Source organism: Crocodylus siamensis, chromosome 1 (assembly GCF_052110815.1).
Source record: "Crocodylus siamensis isolate JL-2025a chromosome 1, ASM5211081v1, whole genome shotgun sequence".
In the NCBI taxonomy this organism is placed as follows: domain Eukaryota; kingdom Metazoa; phylum Chordata; order Crocodylia; family Crocodylidae; genus Crocodylus; species Crocodylus siamensis.
Genome location: NC_143395.1, coordinates 354,010,420 through 354,026,463, shown reverse-complemented (window position 1 = coordinate 354,026,463; position 16,044 = coordinate 354,010,420).

Below are 16,044 nucleotides of genomic sequence, written 5' to 3'. Positions count from 1 at the left end.
GTGGGTACCCCACCCAGTTGTGGGCTCTGGGGTTAAGGCATCTTGGCCCACCTTTCAATTACCTTGGTGGTAATTGGCCTGGCATTTCCTGGAGGCTCCCATGCCACTGAGGGCTGCACCAGGCCACCCTCTCCTGGCAGAGCGCAGTTTTAGGTCATGCCCAGGACCAGGAGCCTATTGAGCATCCCCTACAGCTCTCCCCTTACCTCCAGATGATACCAGCAGCCTTGCAGCCAGGCGATGTTGTTGCCTGGCCTTCCAGCAGCAAAATGTCCTGTTTATATAGGCAGCCCCTGGCTCTAAAATGGCTGCTTTAATCAGGCACCTGCTGGCTGCTGGGTTCAGGCCCTTAAAGTGGCAGGCACAAAGAGTGCCCTACCACAGAAAGCAATCAAGAAAATTCCAGTATGTCTTTGGAGGTAGATAGGAATACACATGCCAAAACCTCCTGCTGTAAAAACCACAGTTCATTCATAAAGCCATTGACATTTCTCTGTAATCTTTTGGAGATTGTACTTTTTTAACCTTGTGTCACAAATTATTTTCTTAGAATAGGAAACTCCAAGATGAACTAACAAGCAGAAGAATTGTGAGTTGTAAAATAAAGACTAGGGAAACATTTCTTTATAAAACTGTCTTTCTGTGAATAAAAGAGCAAGCCAAAGTTCTGCTCTTTGACATGTGGCATTATGTGACGTTATAATAATGAGCACTTTACTTGCAAGTTACTAGTATAGTTGGAAAAACCTGCCTTTTTGTAGCTGTTTTTGAGCCCTAAATCATGGAAACTGGTTTGCTTATTTCACACATTCTTTTCTCAGGGCAAAAGGCATACTTGTTAATATTCCAGTAAAACAACAAAATAGTTAATTGATTTTTTTTTGAGAGGAATTACAGTAATGCAGATTTTCACATTAAGGCCGAACTAATACACAAGCCTATACTTAGATACCTAGGGAAGTTGTACAGCAGGGCTGCTAAGATTTTGATTTAAAAAGTTGTCCAATTTACTGTCTCTCTGACTTCACTGGTGCATGATAGGTCTGGCCCTAAGAGAAGAAAATAATACTGTAATCAGAATATGAGGAACACTGCTAGCTGTGCATGTTAACACAATAAACTAGACTTGCTATCTATGCTATCTATGCACAGGCATGCTAAAAACATATCATGTAAATCTGTCCTTATACTGTTTTTCCCAGGGTCTGCTCTATAAAATATTTCTTAGAAGAAATATAACAATCAGGGGGCATCTCTAAACAAAAACAAAAATACAGCAACTAGGGACAGTAGTCAAATGAGGTATATAGATTCTCCTTGTCACAGCGGGGAAGCCCGGGGCTGAGTCTTGAGTTGGCCCACCCACCTGTTTATGGGGCAGTCCACCCAGCTTCACCTGCCATGACTTTGTTGTTCCCATAACTGGTGGAAAAAGCAGGAGACTACCCATTACATGCCCCGATGCCAGGGGGCACTATTCACTGCTCCGAACCTCCCCTACACAGTGGCCCATGCCTCGCAAATGACTTCCAGGATTACATTATGCTTCTGCCCTAAAGCTAGCCCAACTTAGTCCTTCATCAGGCCTCATCCATACGTGCACTCGTACTGCCCTCCTCTCACTAGGGCCTTTCGCACTCCACCTCCTCTCACAGGGTCTCTTTCTCACATTGACAACTTCTTCTGCCCTGCTCCCTCTTGAAGTGGCTCCCATAGACCTTGGGGCTTTAGCCGGATCACATCTTGGGTGGTGACATGCAGTTTATTGGGTCTCGCCCATGACCCTCACCTGGTTAGTGGCCAGCTGATTCACAACACACAGGGCTAACTCTGACCTAGCCCCTCACCGTGCTTCTTGTATCCAACAACTTGTTCCTCAGGGGGTTGGCTCATGTGCTGCCCTTCAGGCTGTCCCACAGCTCTAGTCAGCACACCCCCTTGGGCTGCCCTGGAGGCTGACCCTCAGCCCTACTCAACCCTGCTCAAGGCCCTCAATACCACCCCCTCTCTGGGACTACACAACTGTCTTCTCCCTAGGGCTGCCAGGGTCTCATTCCCCTGTGGAGGCTCAGGTAGTCGCAGCTGTGCCTGGCCCCACATGGGGTCTTATACCCCCTGGACTCAGGTGTCTGTAGCCATGCTTGGTCCCCTTATACCCACAGAGTTGTTGGGGCTAGGGGTTGTTGAGGCACCCCGACTAAGGTGGCCATCATAGTGGACATTCCAGTTGTCCTCTGTCCTCTAGTGATACAAAACCAGATGCCTTTATGTCCTATTTTTCTCTTGAAGAGAAAAATAGAGGACATAAATGTGTGGGGTTTTCTATCAATAGAGGACAGAGTAGCAGAAAATGATGGCCACCCTAGCCCTGACCCTCCTTCCACCGGGGAAGTGAATGGTCCTTGTATTCGAGTGGGGCTGCCACGCCACCAGCAGTCCCACCAGGCCTCCCTATCCTGGTGGAGTGAAGTCTTAGGTCATTCCCAGGGCCAAGAACCTCCTGCTTTTGCCTGCCAGATATTTCATACTGCAGTTCAGCCAAGCAATGTCTCTACCTGGCTGCCAGAAGCAAACTACTGTGTTTATATAGCTGGCCTGTGTTCTAAAATGGCCACTGCAATCAGGCACCTGCTGGCTGCCTGACTCAGCCTTTAAGGTGGCAGGCACTACAAGTGCACTGCCACACTCCTCTTAGTCTCTGAGCTCCTGAACCTATTCTTTCTTTAGAGATGCTTCTTCCTACAGAGATGCATCAATCATTGGAGCCAGTTCTGGCTCCTTTTCATAATGCTTCACCTAGTCAGGAGACATCTTCTTTTGTCTAAGACCCTAACTATTAATTAAAACATTTGTGCATGTATATGTATGGTCTTTATATGTGGTATGTGTACATGAGTACCCAGAGTAGAATATACATATATGTGTGTATGTTCTATAAAATATATGTGTGTGTATATATATATATATATATTCTACTTTTGGTACTCATGTTTCTCACATACTCAAGATTAGAGTCTTTTTGCCAGAAGCATGTTGTGGCCAAGCATGTGCCATGAATACCCTCTGGTTCAGTGCTAAGCACTTAGGACATTTATACACCTGCTCCAGGTTGGTGGGGGGGGGCACTTTAATTAGAGTGGCTCCAAGATCCTCTTTAATTAAAGTGCCTGGAGCATCTTGTGTATTAGTAAACTTTAAGATGGCACTGGGGAAGCTTGTCAAACAAGTTTTAGATGAGCCACCCCCACCACCATTTTTAAGTATGGGGATGCTGATGCATGAGACACTGGAGGCTGCTGGAGTGTGGTAATTACTCAATTAGTTGAGTCTGCTCTGATATGCTATAATGCTGGAGCATCCTTCCTGTTCGTGTATAGGTGCCCTTAAAGGGGCAGGGCTGTCCCAACCATTATTTCCACCCCTGACAAAAGGGAATAGCACCAATTACATTTTACCATTAATAGGTTTCAGAGCTGCCAGGAAGAGAGGCATTGCTAGAGACGCATCATTCATACTTTGCATGTACTACTGTTTGAAATGGAAATAAGGTCTCCATATTTATGTGGTGTTGGCATGAACAATTTGGCTCTCCAGTTTGGTCAGAGACCTTACTGATGAGTACTAAGCACTGTATTAAGATGTCCACATTTCTTCTGTTTTCAGGAGGTAGGATGTGCCGTCAGACATAATGTACCTCCACTGTGGCACTCCCTAGTACTGTACTGATGCAGGGGTAATAAGTCCTGTCTGCTGCTGTTGCACAGCTAAAAGTTGCCTTCTCCATTCTTCCCAGATCAACAGGGACCCTGATTTTCTCTGACTTAACCCCCCCCAATTTTTCATTTTAAAAAAAGTAACCCCAAATCCACATTTTTCCATGATTAAAATGAAACATCTCTCTCTCTCTTTCAAGTGGTATTTCATTTAAATCATGGAAAAATGTAGATTTGGGGTTAATTTTTTAACTGAAAATTGTGGATTTTTTAAATCCGAGAACACCAGGGTTCCTGTAGATCAGAATCACATTAGGCAGTGTTGTTACTGGTACTTCCATCTTTAGAAGCATCAAAAGCTCCAGCAGAATGGTTTATACTTTAATTGCTTCTGGATTCTAAAGGAAGAAAGGAGTGCGACATCACAATCTAGACCAAATAAACTCATGTTGCTTCAAGCTGAGAATGGGCACACTAAACATCAGTGATACTCTCTCTAGATTCATGGGATTGATGTGCAAAATGCAGACTTTTGAAAATGCAGACTCTGTATGAAAATAAGCCAAACTTACAAGAAGTATTAAAGACGCCTGATAAATCAGAACCATTATCAGTAACTACTACTCTTTTTTTAGACTCCCTATAGTACCAAGTACTTATTATCAAAGTTTTTGCAATGGGAGCAGCTTGTTTACTTAAAAAAAATTACAGATTATACACACTTGGAGAGTTGGTTAATCCAATGAGGAATCCCCTTAACCAGGCAAAGAGGCAATGTGATCTTTATCTCTTTATTGCTCTTGTGGTGGACAGCGGCTGGGTGGGGCTGCACTGAGCTGGGTGGACGTGGGCACTAAGGTGCAGGGTTGACAGCCCAAGAGGTTGCAAATTCAATGTTATAGCAGGAAGTATTCATTGTACAGCCTGTCAGATTTCAATGTAAACTGCAAATTCTACTAAATTTCTTTTCATAAGGACATGGAAAAGAAAAGGATTGCTTTTGTGGTGACAATCAAGAAAGATTTCAGTATAAAGTCTACCTCAGTCTTATTCAAGGTGGAGCTGAAGTCTAAGATTCCTTTTAGATGCTTCTTTAATGTTTGATTAGTTGGTCTTTTGCTCCATGAGTATACAGAATGCATTGACATGCAGTAGAAGAGATTCTGTTGAAGTGGCAAATGCTGCTAAGTGAAGACATTTCTGATATGCTGTGGACAAAGAAATTCAATGCCTCTCTGATTTCCTAGCCTTACTGTCTGAACCAATAACTACATGGTTTAAGTTAAATCTCTTAGGGTGCCAACAGATGTGGACCCCCACCCCCCAAAAAACAAACAAACATACTTTGCCAGAAGAAGCAGTGTGGTAGCTCCTTAGTGTCTGTATGGGCACTTCAGTGTGGCACTTTTATCTAATAGCTGATCCAAAAAGCACCATAAAAGCCCCGCTAAAGCTGCACTTCATGTCCTAGAGGACAGGAGAGCATTGGCCTTTTTTTCTCAGATAATGAAATCTTTAAATGCTTCAACAAATGTTTTTGTGATATTTGCAGACAGAATGAAGAATCAGACATCTTCAGTCCACAGATAACCTAAATGTAGACTGTATTTTATCCCTGTTCCAAATTGGAGTCCATTTCACTAAGACACAAGTAACTTCCACTAAGGTCCCTCTGCAGATCTCTGTAAATCAACCAGTTAGGGTTTTTTACTAGGAACAAATCTATTGCAGAGGCATCAAATTCATAAGCTGCTTCTAGTAGACCTATGTTTCAATCTGTTTTAGACTCTGAGCTCTCTTTCCCATAGAAGAGATCATTGCTCTGAAATCAGCAAGAGTGGAATATGAATGAGTTATATGTATGCAACATGTACATTATATATAAATAATTTTTATTTTGTTGGTGGTGGCAACAGTCTCTCAATACAAGAATGGTAGTTTTCTAGTACATAGGGAAGTCATTGTGAATCTGGAGATGCCTAAAGATACCACGGTGAGATCTTTATCTTTATATTTGACTGCAGATATGACGTGCAGTTCCAGAAGGAAGGACTGAATTCTGGTGATGTTAGGTCACAGCTCTTTCCCTTTGTCTCTTTTGCCTATGCATTTCCATAATGAGGCAAATTTGATCAAATGGCTGATGCCTTGTTGGACTTCATGGTACCATTGAGGATTATTCAGTGTTTGAGTCTCCTTGCTCAAGTTTCCTGTTAATGCTTCAGTTAATTGCATTTCTTCAGATTGGCCGTCAAGGTGTCTTTGAATTTCTTCTTTGCCCACTTCTGGAACTGAATTGCTGAATTGGGAGTATGGGACCTGTTTCAGGTGTCAATTTTTGGACATCCTAATGACATGTTCCATCCAACGAAGTCGGTCCTGTATAAACAAAACGTCAATGCTGGTGGTGTTTTGCTTGAGCCAGAATGCTGGCATTCAGTCTTCTATCCTTCCAATTGATATGGCGGATTTTCCAGTGACATCATTGATGTCTAAGGCGTCGAGGCTGGTAGTGTTTTGGGTTAACTGGTAAGAGTCACTTTCTTCTCTCCCACCAAAGTTGTTTCACTCAGCTCCCAGCGTCTACATTTCACACATGTAGTCCCAGTCTCACTGCCCCACCAGATGGAAAAAGGGCATGTGGTTGACCCACAAGCCTCCTCCCTCTCTGTTCAATATTAAGTGTGTGCTCCAAAACTTGAAGGTACCTAGAGCATTTCAAAGGAAATAGGTCAAGATTTTTGTTTGACATAGAGAGGAAAAGAAGTATGAAAACCAACACCTCAAAATCCAGTCTCAAGAAAATAACTAGTGTAGAACAATTAGTCCAGAACAGTAAAAGTTTAGAAAATGTATAATCAATTGAGAAACAAGGAAGCACTCAGGATCTTCTTTAAGAGGTGAAGCTACCAGCTCAGTGCAGAATGGAAATCTTAAGCCTGTTTATGACCAACAGAAATCTAGGTTCCTTTTTGTATAATGAGCTAAATCTGTCAAAGCATTATGCTCCTGCAATCCTCCCTTTTCTTTCCCCTTCCTTTCTCCCATAATCTGTAGGGAAGAAGAGTGTTCAGCCGCTTCCTAATGCATTGGCTTTGGTACAAGAAAAATGAGTTGAAACAACTCAATAGCATTAACACAGATTGGGGATGAGGTTGCAAAGGAAATTTGTTTATGAATTTTTAAAAGCTGCTAATTTGAGACCTTGAAATTTACAGTGAGTTTTTGGAGAATTATATTAAATTATGGTTAATTTAAGTAATTGTATTTATTTAATTATCGCATAATTCTGCACATTCTGACTCAGTCATGAGATATGTTTGATGCCTCACCTGTAGAGACTGCATTTTGTACCCATGCAGCTCAGTCTTCCTGTAAAGAATTGAGATACTGAAGCTGTAATGCTGCTTTACCCAGCTGAAAGATGATAGACATGTCTACTGGAGATAGGTTAGTTAGGTGGCTTGACCCATGTTCTTATCACTGAAGACTCGCACCAGAAGGATTTTTTCTAGTTCTGTCTCCAGTCAAGTTTTTAAACTCCTAAGTGGTGGAGGATTTTTCATCACATCTCTTGAGAAATTATTCCACAGACTAATAGATCCCATTGCGAGGACATTTTCCCTAAATTTTCATTTTCTATAATGTAATTATATTTTGTCTAATTACTCTAATTTGTCTCTACTACTCGTCTAATCAGAGAAAGCAGGGAGAAGGATTATTTCTTCCTGTTCTGTGACAAAATGCCTCAATCAAATTGCACTGGCTTTTTGTTTACTGTCACATTACATTATGAACTTCTGTTTAATTGGCTCCCCATTTAAACCTAAGCATCCCTTTTGCTTTCTTTGTTTTTCCCACACACTGGATATTGGCTTAATTATTTTCTCCTGGTGTATTAGGCCCAAGTCCTGCAAAGACTAATACAATATCTGAGTTTTCCATTTTATGACTTGTCCTTTTGAACTCAGTGGCTGTTGAAATCTGTTTGAAGTAAACTGGAGTACCCAAGGTGCACAAAATTGGGCACTTACACAAGTTTTTGCAGGATCAGAGGCTTTGATTGCATTTGTCCACATTAAACTTCATTTTATATTCTCTATATTTTAAATCTCTTAGCCTCCTTTGGATTATCCCTATATCCTCACTGATGTTTGCTGTCTGTGCCAGTTTAGTATGATACATAGATAAACAAGGATTAAAACTATTATGAATAATTTTTAAAATGAATATAGGTTGTTTTGTTCTAAGACTATTTTGTGACTCTTAAGGCATTTTATTTCTGTGAAATGAGTCCATAAAGTTTATAATTCTTATAATGATACTTCTGCTTGTTTCTTTTTTCTTTCTTTTTTTTTTTTTACAGAAGCTTAAATAATCTCGTTCTCTATGCATTATTCACAACAGCCAGATGCTTTGGGGATTCTGGTTGCCTTTGGAAGGAATCTAGCATTTGCAATTTAGTGTTGTAATTTAAACTGAAATATTTAGGTCTAGGAGAGTTAACAGACTTTATTGCTTCCTATCTTGTTGTACACAGAAGAATGAATTCTCTCCCCAATTAGTTAGTTTCAGTATTTAAAATTTTCTAGTGTCCCTTGTTGAGGAGTATAAGTGTCTTCCATGTACACAGGAATTGCCTTCTCCAAGCAATATCCTAGGACCCATTTCCTTTTTACTTATTTCCTGAAAACAGATAAGGACACATCCTGTATGTTTGAGTCCAGGGTGCCCCATGGGCTGTATCAAGCTGACCAGAGGTTAACACGAAGTGTGTGGGCTCCTGCCCAGCTGCCACTCCCTCTGTTGCTAGGGCTGCTGCCATGGGAAGTGGCTTGGCTCTCTTGTGCAGAAGAATAGTTGGAGACTTAGTATGATTTCCTGCCTTTTGAGCAGTGCCAGCTGGTGGGGGGGCGGGGCAGAGGAAGGTGTAAGGTAGTGGTGAGATGTCCCATGTGGTGGTGGCAGTGGGGAAGCATGCAGCCCACATGGTGTATGGACCAGGGCCTGTGGCCTGTGCCGCTTGGGGCCTTGAACCTCTCAGAAGTTGGGCATCCCTCTTCTAGTTCAACTGCAGCTGCTGGACATTCAGCAGACAGGGAACCCCAATACCATTCAGGCAGCAGTACTCCATAGTTTGTGGCAGGTACCCCTGCAGGGCAGAGACAAGTAATGAAGGGATTTTTTGTGAGAAAAAGACATGCAACTGGAACACCATTTTAATGTCGAAATACAGTTTAGAAATTCATAGATGCTTGTATGCTTATTTATAGCAATAGTCGCTTCATCAGAATGTATGGAAATGTAGTCGTTATACAGACAGAAAAAACGTGGAAGACCAAGCCAATACCCGCCCAACTCTCATGCACAGTTTGGTGTGTTACCCCTGCGGAGTAGGAATGAATACACGAAATTCCTGTGCCCTGTGGAATACAGCTGGTTGGAATAGATAACCCTAATGTTCTTTTCTTGCCTTAAAATATGAGAATCTTTGTGGATTGGGTCCTCAGTGTTGAACAACATTGAACAACAACTACATACCTTTAATTCCCTGCAGTTTTTAGGCAGATAATCAGATGCTCAATTAGTGGTCCATAGTAAGAGGATTACTCCTATCTCTTAGTATTTCTATCCAGTTTGGGGCCACCAGTTGGACAGCCCTGAACTAAAACATAAAAAAACTACAGCACTTAGCCTTAACTGTGTTCAGAAACAGAGGCACATGTTTTTTATATTATTATATATCTATTTTAAATTCATAATGCCTTGTTTGCATAATTGACCACATTTTTGACAATTTCTCAGTATTTGTGGAAGTGAACTGAAGCTTCCTCTTCTAAGCTTGACAAAATTCTGGGCAAGGGATTTTTTTTTCCAAGACATTTTCTCTCCTTCTCCATGCCTCAGCCTTGTTTTTGCCTGGAAGGAAGGCTGGAACTTCTTTCCAGAAGGGAGGAATGAAGGCTGTGGAAACTCAGCCAGTTCTGGGGATTGTAGCAGTTGACTGGCCCAAGCATCAATAGTGTACCTGTGTGAGTAGGTGGACTTACCTACTTACCTTTTCATTTATCACAGAAATTTTGCCTTCAGAATGGAGTCTGGGGAAGACTCCATTAGTGTCCAGCCCATGGAAATATGGGAAGATTCTGTTCCTGTAGCCATGGAATAGCTGCTATCTGTTTTGATGCACAATATTTTGGGACACTTCAGGAGGTTCAGGAAGGTGGCTCATCATCATACCTCCACTGTAAACTAGACCTTCACTTCTCTGTCAGATATTCTGAAGTCATCTGGAAGACTAACAACATATTTTGGAACAGTAATATTTTGGAACAGTACTAGCATTTTGCTCCCTCCACTGACATATTCAGCACACTGTGCATGTGCATGCACACCTAGACATACATGCACACATAGGGAACCCATTCACCCAAAAAACGTGGCCATTTGTTGGCCAGCATTCATTTTCAATCAGTTCTGTCTGTCCCATTCCACATGTACATCAGCAGGTCGATGAATTCTCCTGAGCAGTTGTAGGAGAAATGAGCCAGATGCTGGCTTAGCACTGTTGGAATTTAAGTTATTTTGTTGTGATTCAAAGTAAAGGACTGTATCATGCCAAGAGTCTGTGAAAGCAGAATGTGCCACTTGGATTTTTGAAAAGAGGCTAGGAAGAAGCATGTGTGGGGTAAAACGTATAGGGTGCATCTACACGGCTAGATTTACTGTGTATTAAGCTAATGCTAAATAAGTGAATTTGAGTAGGTCTTTAAATGTGCAGGGACCTGACACTAAATTTATTTGAGCACTTAATTTAATGGCAGGTTCCTCCAGGGCACTAAATTTAGTGATAGGTCCCTTCAGCCCTGCCAAGTGCCCCTGTGGGTCAGGGCGAGCAGCAGGCCTGGGCCTAGGCAGGTGGCAGCAGACTTGGGGAAGAGGCCTGGCCAGGGGTTCCTGTGAGAAGGAGGCACTGGAGGACCTTTCCCAGGCTCAGGTAGGGGACTGCTGCAGGGTGGCAGGTGAGTACAAGGGGCTGTGCAGGGCTAGGGCTGGGTGCCAGGCAGTGGGAAGCATTCAGGTGACTACCAGGCCCAGGGCAGTGTCCGGGGTCCAGCGATCATTGTTCATGGGCTCCATTGCCTGGGCTTGGATAACATTTTTCTGCCTGAGGAGCTGGAGGTGCTCCTGCTCTAGGGCCAGGAGCTTGGCCCCCAGAACTCCTGCTCCACCTGGTCCCGTGCATCCTCCTAGCCAGTCTTCCAGGTGATAACCTTTTCCTATCATCTCTCCTGGTGGGTCAGGTCTTCCTTCTGCCAGGCCTGAGCATGGTCCTTCCTTTCCTTGGCCACCACCACCAATCCAGTCTTGTGTGCACCACTGATGCAACCGGCACTTGCGGAGGGCTCCAGCCCTGGGTGAGGGCAACCCTGAGTCAGCATCCTTATTGGGGCTGGTGGCTCTCTCCCATGTCAAGATGTTGCCCCTGAAGAGGCAAGTAGTGACCACAAGATGATAGAGTTCAGGATTCTGAAGAAAGGAATGATGGAGAACAGCAGAGTAAGGACCCTGGACTTCAGAAAAGCAGACTTCAACTTGCTCAGGGAACTCATGGGCAGGAACCCCTGGGAAGCCAGTCTGAGGGGGAGAAGAGTCCAGGATTGCTGACTGTACTTTAAAGAAGCCTTACTAGAGTGCAGGAACATCCCAAAGTTCAGGAAGACTATCAAGTATGGCAGAATATCATCTTGGCTTAGCAGGGAACTCCTCAGTAAACTAAATTACAAAAAGAAAGCTTATAAGAAGTGGAAACTTGGACATAGTCAGCTCTCTGGGCTGCTGAGCAGCTGTCTCTATGTTGCTGACCTAACGCAACTGCCAGCAGCACCCAGCACAGGGGTTCAGCAAGGGACTGGGAGCTGCACAGCAGAGGCTATGCCTCAGTACCTGCAGGTGCAGGGCAGGCTGCTGGGAGTAAGCAGCAGGGAGCTGGTGCTGGCCTTGCTGCCAGAGGCAGCCTGGGGAGCTGACTGGGCTGGACAGGAGAGGCAGCAGCCTGCAGCCCTAAGCAGCACCCACCTGGCCTGAAGGGGGTGCCCTGGCAGCTGTATGGCCCACCAGTGGCCAAACTGCAGCTCTGCATTGCAGGCAGACAGGTACAGGCAACCTGTTGCCTGTTCAGGGGGAAGACAGCCTACAGTTCCCTCAGGCTGCTGTGGTGTGTGTCCCAGGGCACAAAATGGGTAGAAGTTTTTATAGCCTGCAGCTAGGGGCTGCCACAGATGCAGCCCAGTCCTAGGCCAGGAGAACTCCTAGCCAGGAGCCCTGGGTCTGGCCTCTTAATGGCTGGGCTGACCTGGCACTAATTTAGTGCCAGGTTACATCTATACTTATGTTACTGCACATTAACTCTTAGTGACTAAATTTGATACCTGCAAATGCAGGTATCAAATTTAGTCATGATTAGCCATTTTTACTGAACAGTAAGGATGCACACGTATAGACGCATGGCCATACTGCACAGTAAATAAGGCTAATGTGAAGTAAATGTCTCTTGTAGACATACCCATATTGGTTGAAAGAAGTTGAAAGAAAAGCTTATAGACAGCCTCATCACCAGTTATTTGACTGGCAGGCTGAAAAAGCAGGTAGGTTACAGATAAGCATGGATTTGCATTGTTTGGGAAAGTTCATATTACAACTGATCACTGTGCTATTGGTTCATGATATGGGTGTTAGCTTCTGACTTTCCCAAACAATAAGTTCACTTACATACTTAAAAAATGTAAAAGGTAAAAAGGGGCATATTTTTCCCATTTAATATAATTACTATGTATTAAATATATATTGACAAATTCAATAGGGAACTGGCTGAGGCAGCGTGCTCCTGGTGCATGATTGTCATGGGGGACTTCAACCTCCCTGACATCTTGTGGGAAGAACACGTGGCCAAATCTGACCAGTTGTGTAGCTTTCTTGCTTGTATTGATAACCTCTATCTAACACAAGAGGTCTACAGGCCGACTAGGGGAGATGCATGACTGGATCTGGTTCTGGCCAAAGGGGATGATTTGGTGAGCAATCTGAGGATCAAGAGGGAGCTTGGAGACAGCGACCATGAACTGATCACTTTCCCTGTCCAATGCAGGGTAGGCAAATCCCTCAGTAAAACAGAAATCCTCAGCTTTGGAAAGGCTGACTTTCACAAACTCAGGAGATTGGTCAGTCAGGCACTAAGAGACCATGGTCCCTTAGAAATGGGTCCGTGAGGAATGGTTATTTCTTAAGAACGCAATCCTTGAAGTGCAAGAAATGCACTCAGTGGGCAGGGAATCCCCCTTGGCTAAACAGAACTGTTGGACCTTCTGACACTTAAAAGAGAAGCCTATGCCAGATGGAAAATGGGAAGCATCATCAAGGATGACTACTTGGCACTAGGCTGCACATGTAGACAGCAGTCCAGAAAAGCCAAGGCAGAAACCGAACTCAGGCTAGCCATGGGAATCAAGGACAACAAAAAGTGCTTCTTTAGATCAGTAGGACATCAGAGAAAGAACAAAGGCAAAATCAGACTCCTGCAAGATCAAATGGCGCAGCTGACATCTGACACCCAAGAAAAGGCCAATCTCCTAAATGATTACTTTGTGTCAGTCTTCCACCTGCCCATGGGGATCACACTGTGGGAATGGATGCAAAACATCCAGGGAGTGGGAGATGGGTCGACTGTTGATGTAAATCTGGTGAGGGAACACCTAGAAAGGCTAGACATCTATAAGTCCGCGGGCCTGGATGGAATGCGCCCAAGAGTCTTGAAGGAACTGGCTGACATCATAGTGTACCCTATGGCAAAGATATTTGAAAAGTCATGGCATCTGGGTAAAGTTCCAGAAGACTGCAAAAGAGCCAGTGTGGTCCCAATCTCAAGAAAGGAAGGAAGTAGGATCCAGGGAATTAAAGTCTAATCAGTCTGACATCCATACCTAGAAAGATCTTGGAGAAAATCATCAAGGTATCCATCAGCAACAGGCTAACAGAAGGCAACTTTCTGAATACCAGCCAACATGGCTTTGTTATTGGTAGATCTTGCCTAACCAACCTCTTCTTCTTCTATGACCAGGTGATGCATTGCCTGGACAAGGGAGATGAGGTTGATGTCATATATCTGGATTTCAAAAAACCCTTTGACTTAGTCTTCCATGGTGTCTTTATGGGTAAGCTGGGGAGCAGTAGCCTCAACCAACACATGGTCTGATGGTTGGGGAACTGGCTTTGGGGTCGGACCCAAATAGTACTAGTTGATGGGAGCAAATCAGCATGGTGCAAGGTGACCAGTGGTGTTCCTCAGGGCTCAGTACTCAAGCCAGTACTCTTCAACATCTTCATTAATGATCTGGATTTGGGTGTGAGATATAGGCTGGCAAAGTTCACAGATGACACTAAACTATGGGGGAAAGTGGTCACACTGGAAGACAGACTGTGGTTACAGACTGACCTGGACACGCTGACAAAGTTGGTGGATCAAAACCTGATGGCCTTCAATGTAGAGAAATGCAGGGTACTCCACATAGGGAGGAAGAATCAGCAGCATACTTATAGGCTTGGCAGTGCTACACTTGCTAGCACCATGACCAAAAGAGACTTGGGGGTCTTGATTGACCACAAGATGAATATGAGCCACCAATGCAATCCCATAGCTGGCAAAGCAAACCAAACTCTGGCATGCATCCACTGATGCATCTTGAGCAAAACCAGGGACATCATCCTCCCAATTTATTTAGCCTTGGTGAAGCCACAGCTGGAGTACTGCATCCAGTTTTGGCCCCCCCTCTTCAGAAGGGACATGGATAAGCTTGAGAGACTCCAAAGGAGAGCCTACCCATATGATTAAAGGCCAAGAGGGCAAGCTTTATAAGGAGGCTAAGGGACTTGGGACTCTTGGGACTCTTCAGCCTGGAGAAAAGAAGGCTCAGGGGGGACTTGGTGGCAGCCTACAAATATATAAAGGTGGGGGGGAGGTGCATCAGGACCTGGGAGAACAGTTGTTCACCGGTGCTTCCAAGGGATAACAAGATGTAATGGCCACAAACTCCTGGAAGCCCGATTTAGACTGGACATAAGAAACAACTTCTTTACAGTATGAGTGTCCAGGGTCTGGAACAGACTCCCTCAGAGGTGGTGCAGGCGCCTACTCTGGACTCATTCAAAGGGCATCTGGATGTTTATGTTGCTGGGATCATTTGACCCCAGCAGACTTCCTGCCTATGGCAGGGGGCCCAGTCTCGATCTCGCGAGGTCCCTTCCAGCCCCTAATGTCTGTGAATCTCTGAATAAAAAAAAAATACAGTTTCACAGGAGACATAGGAAGAGGTGGTTTCTGGTTCAGAATATGAGTTTACAACACGATCACGCAATTGGCTACAAGTGGGCAGGTTTTTGTGCCTCACGAGAGCTTGTTGATGTTAATGGGACCCGTGTGCAGGAGATTCTCTGAAATGCGGTTTATGGCAGGGTCAGGAGCTGAATTTTAAACATGATGAAGATGTGAAGACAGGACAGTGGAGAAAATGTGAAGTGAGGGGTGACAAAAGTTTTAACTTGTACAATGTGGGTTGCAACAGTGCATTTGTAGTTACTTAGCTGAGGTACATGTACATCTTGGTTTTGTTAATTGCTTTTAAGTGAAAGTTTAATTTTCACTTCCTTATTTTCTTATCAGCTCATTTGTTCTGGCATTGCAGGAAGAAACTGTTTAAAAGGGATTTTTAAACAGGGAAAGGATGGTGTTTTGGTTGAGAGTGCAGCTCCTATGTATGGAAGATATGAAAAAGGTATAAAGACATAAGGGCAAGACAGAGTTGGATAAGATCTTGAAGGCAAAGACACCAAGTTTAAACTGGTTGTGTTATAGGTATTAAAGGAGAGGTATGACATGGTTAAGTGGACTGACAAGGAACATAACCTAAGTGCTTTTGTTTTGATTGGACAGGGAAGGAATCTCTATGGATTTCAGGCAGAGCAGAGAAGAGGAAGCCCTATGATGGAGAGAAACGATTGAAAGTTTTGAGTGTTGGGATGGAGAAAAAGGAGCAACTCTTTTATATTGTTGGCAGGTAGGGAATATACATATTTGACCTTGAATGTAAAGAGAGAAGTTTAAGTTTCTGAACCTTGGCAACAGTTAAAATAATAGTGACAGAAAAAGGGATGTTACTGAGCCCACTATGCACTGGGTATTATGGGTCCCTTCTCTGTCTGATCCACAGAAGATATGAATCTGTTATAGACTCACCTACAGAGGAGATGTAGTAACTCCTTCTGCCTCTTGTAAGTC